Below are 4,886 nucleotides of genomic sequence, written 5' to 3'. Positions count from 1 at the left end.
CCTGTCCATGGTGAGTCTGAATGTCCTTGGCCAGCTGGCAGTGAGGTCCTGGGCGGGAGCGGGCCAGAGGGAGGGAGACCAGGGGCGGGGGCGGGGCACCCTAAGCAGCTTTGGGGGTCATGAAGAGGAATGTGAGCAAGCCCTGCTCTCCCCACTGCTTTTAGGTCATTCAGCAGGGCCCAAACCACGATCCTCCTGTCTCTTCCTGCCCCTTCCTCCCCTCCCACCCCGCCTTCCCCTGCTCCTCCAGCCCCAGGCCTCAAGGGTGCCAAGCCCCCTCTGTCTGGGAGCCCTCAGGGATAGGCCGAGCCCCACCCAAGAGGCCAGGTGTGCAGGTCGCCCGCCTGACAGCGGCAGTGGGGGGCCAGGCCTGCACGTGGGAGGGGCGGGAGGAGCCGGCAGCAGCCACGGGTGACAGCGGCTCAGACTCTCCCTTCCTCTCTCCGCCCTGTCGCCTACGCCTGCAGACACCTGAAGGGCAGACCAAAAAGCCAAATGCACACTCGGGCTGGGCCACAGGGCTGCCTCACTCTCCACCCCTCCCACCCCACTATCAACCTTCCCGTCCCAGCCAGAGGGATCAGTAATAGCAAAGCAGGGACGAGAGGCCTGTGCCTCCAGCCCTGAGCTCCAGTTAAATGGCGACCGGAATTGTGTGGGTCTGGGGAGGCCAGACCCAAGGAAACTTAGGACAAGAAGCCCTTCTGGGTTCCACGTGCCACAGACTGAGTCTGCTGCTTACTTGTTGTGAGACAAATTCCTTCCCCTCAAGAGCCTCAATTTCCCCATCTGAAGAATGGGCATATTGGTCAAGAAGGTCTCTGAAGGCACCCGCACCCCCACATACCAGTTGTGGGATCTTGGGCAAATTATCTGTCTCCTTTGGGCCTCAGTTTCCTCATTCATCAAAGGAGGATAGGAATTAAACACATTTCATAGGAATTCTCCAAGCCAGAATACTAGAGTGGATAGCCTTTCCTTTCTCCAGGGGATCTTCCCAACCCAGGGATCGAATCCAGGTCTCCTGCGTTGCAGGAGGATTCTTTACCAGCTGAGCCACATAGGAAGCTCATGAAATGCGACAGGTCAAGTGTCTGGCACACAGTGGATGCTCAGTAAACATTGAGACCAAGGCTTTGGGTGGAGGGGTCCTGGAGCTCTGGGATCTGGTGTTCGGGATGAAAAGGACTTGCGGGGGGTACATTGGGAGGTTTGAAGAGCAAAGCATCTGTGTCCCCTGCCAAGACATCCCAAAGGGCAGGACGCAGGACCACGCCTCTGAAGTTCCACCTCGTCTGGCACCCACTCCAGGTGCCTCCACCCGGCTCCATGAACGCCCCACACTGCAAGCCAGGAACACCAAGCAGTGCCCGCAGCCCTGCGTATTGTCGGTGCAGGGAGCAGAGTGGCCACACGGGGGCAGCAGAGACTCGGCCCCGACAGCAGGGAGTTCCGGTCTCACTGAGGATGGGGGTGGGCCGTCGGAAAATGGGGCAGATGGGCCAGGGCCATGGGGGTCCTTGGAGCAGATGGGGGCCGGAGGGTAGTCACCTGTCTGCTGACCCCGCGCTCAGGTCATGTTCTGAATTCACTCAGCCAAGCAACTGTTGTTCCTTCATTTATTTCTTTGGTTTATTCTTTTGCATCAGCCCATCTTCCTTTCCTTGTCTCTCCCTTGCTCCTTCACCTGCCTTCCTTTTCCCTGTTTGTCCAGCCAGTCAACTGGACATAACATCCTGAGCCACGGCTAGGTTCCAGTCTGGGGCAGGACTCCCATCTAGGGGACAGAGGTGGGTGGGCCTCAGTCCCTGCCACTGAGGTGCTCAGGGCTCGGCTGGGAGAGCCTGCTTGGCTATTACATTTGAAGGAAGGACTTCCGCCTCAGGCCGAGGACCTGGGGTCTGCAGGTCAATGACCCACTGAGCAGGGTGCTGGAGGATTCTGGGCCTGGGACTGCTGGGCCTCAAAGGGCTGTCACCCACAAGCTGGTGGTGAACAGCAGCCACAGAAAACTGTAAAACAGCAAACAGTACCCTTTTCAGGCCAACTGTGACCTGGGCCACCTCTTCATCCAAAACAAGCCCCAAGAAAACAGCACCATCCTGGGTCCAGCAATGTCTGAGATTTGGGGAAATTCCCTGGCAGCAGGGCAGACTCTCTGGCCAGTGACTAAATCTCCCTCTGGCAGAAGCAGGAGCATAGAGTGAGAGTGAACCCCTGGGTTTAACATCAGGGGACGTGGGTTGAAATCTTGGCTCAGGATCGTGCTAGCCTGACACAAGCCACTGCCTTTCTCTGAGCTTCAGTTCCCAGATCTGCAGAATGGGGGAATCCAATCCCTCACTCTGCCCCGCTCACAGTCTGAGCGCTAGAGGAAATGATGCATGTGAGGTGTGATGTTGGGAGAAAGCCTGGCTCTGCAGTCAGAACCGGGTTCTTGTTAGAGCCCTGCCTCACGCTGGCTGTGGATCTTAGACAAGAGCTTAAACTTCTTTGGGCCTCAAGTGCCCCATCTGTAAAATGGGGCTAACGCTCCCCACCTGCTAGGGGACAGAAGAGCCTCCACACGGTTGGCAGTCCATTGATGGGCGCTGTTACTATTAGGAAATGTTCAGTGAAACTCTAAAGCATGACACACATCAAGAGTGTCATTAGAGTGATTATCCCTATAGCAACAAAGGCCAAACACCTCTGTCTGACTCTTAGCTCCCTCCACCCCTAGTCTGGCCCCACCTGCCTCCCAGCCTTGCCACCCAATGCCTGATGACAGCAGTCATCAGGGGAGCCTAGGGGATGACGAGGCCAACAGCTGATTGTTGGGGGTGGGGTTCCTCCCCACCACTCCTTGGGGCGGGGAGCCCTGATCAGTGGCTACACACCCAGTCCGGTGCCAAGTCACTGCCCAGCCCTTTGGCAGTTTCGGAGAGGAAGGGGCAACTGACAGGTGGGAGGGGATGTCCTGGGGTGCTCGCTCCATCCAGGTGAGGCTTCATTCGGCCTGCTGACTGTGGCCCTGGCTGAGCCTGGAACAGGAGTCAGCGGCCTGGACTCTGCTGCTCAGCAGAGGGGTGGTGACTCTTGACCTAGCTGCCTCTTTGGGCCATGGTGAGGTTTAAGGGGGCTGAGACTGGTTTTTCACCTCCTGGCTTTGAACTGCTTGAGGAATGATGTCATGACCTGTGTGGGGGAAGGTGAAAAACCCCGAGACTCCTGCCCTCTGTTTCTCTGAGCTTCAGTGGAAACAGTCCATGATCTGGGGCGGCCTTTGTGCCCATCTTATAAATATATATTTCAATTCTGGCTGCTAATAGGAGTAGGAGGCCTTCCCAGATGTCACTAGTGGTAAAGAATCTACCTGCCAATCCAGAAGACGACGCAGTTGGATTCCTGGGTCAGAAAGGTCCCTCAGAGGAGGAAAATGGCAACCCACTCCAGTATTCTTGCCTGAAAAATTCCATGGACAGAGGAGCCTGGCGGGCCACAGTCCATGGGTTCACACGATCGAGTGACTGAGCACGCGTAACTGGAGTAGGCGGTCAGGTGACAGGGAGTTTCCAGTTCAATTCGGTATTAATTCCTGGCACCCAAAGTGCTCCACTATCCAGGCCCCATTTAATCCTCAGATTCACCCCCAGGACCAGCTCCCTCATCCAACCTCACCCTTCATCATAGGGAAGAACTGCAGCACCCCCGGCCCCCCGCCCCCGCCACTGCAAACAACCCCCCACACACACCTCTATACCTTACACATGCTGTCCCCTCAGTTTGGAACCCTCTTCTCTTCCCCCATCTAACTGCGTTTCGCTTTTTCCTCAAGACTCTGGCCCCTCTCTCGAACCACCCCCAGCCTGAGTGTGGGGCCCCTCTTCCTCTCGTCCACTGCCTGTCCCTGTCACGGCTGGAGCTCTCATCACACTGATATGTCCCGCTTGTCTCCCGTTCTAGGCTGTGAGAGACGTTTTTTTTTTGTCTGCATCACGTCTTAGTTGCAGCATGCAGGGTCTTTCGTTGTGGCGCGAGGGGCTTAGTCGCCCCACATGTGGGATCTTAAGTTCCCCACCCAGGGATTGAACTCACATCCCTAGCATTGGAAGGCAGATTCTCAATCACTGAACCACCAGGGAAGTCCCTGTGAGAGACTTGAGCTTCTGCAGTTCAGGGTCCCCAAGCCCTTGAGCACAGGAAATAGCAAGAATTATACATGGCATCACCACCATGTACCGGACCCTGCTCTAAGCACTTTACAGATGGAAGGTTCCATCGCTTTCACCAGGCCATGCCCCAGGCAGAGGGGAGACCCACTGCTAGTGAGACTTCCTGGTACTGGCTGGGGGAGGGGAGGTCCAGCTGGCAGTGCCACGGACTCGCCCATAAGGGCCTGCCCGGGTCACCCCCTTCCCACCTTTCCTGGAACACCTGCAGGAGGGCTGTGGGGTGTTCTGTCTCCAGGGAGATGGGGGGAAGGGATGCATATTCATTCATTCACTCATTCATTCATCCACCAAAAGTCACCAGTTCCTGCTCCGGGCCCGCAGAGACTAGGCACTAGGGACCCCGTCCCTGCCCCCCACCAACTGGTGGGCCAACAGGGCTGACCCCCACCTCCCTGCTCGGCGAGAAGTGGGCCAGGAGCCTCGTCTGTCCCCGTCCATGGGGTCACTGCCCAACTACGAGTCTTCTCCGCATCAGACCGGGGTGCGCTCCTGAGGGACCTAGGCCGATCTGGGTCCTCCACTTCCTGCACCCTGAGGGCCCCACAGAGCAGAGATTCAAGAAGAGTTTGTCTCGGGCCGCCTGGGTCCCGGGCCGTGGGACGGGAGGGGCAGGGCCGCGGAATGTGCCCGGCCGGCCCCTCACCTGGGCCGCCCGCCGCCCGCACTTCCTCC

This window comes from Bison bison, unplaced genomic scaffold (assembly GCF_000754665.1).
Source record: "Bison bison bison isolate TAMUID 2011002044 unplaced genomic scaffold, Bison_UMD1.0 scf7180017864080, whole genome shotgun sequence".
In the NCBI taxonomy this organism is placed as follows: Eukaryota; Metazoa; Chordata; class Mammalia; order Artiodactyla; family Bovidae; genus Bison; species Bison bison.
Note: the sequence above shows the minus strand (reverse complement) of the source record.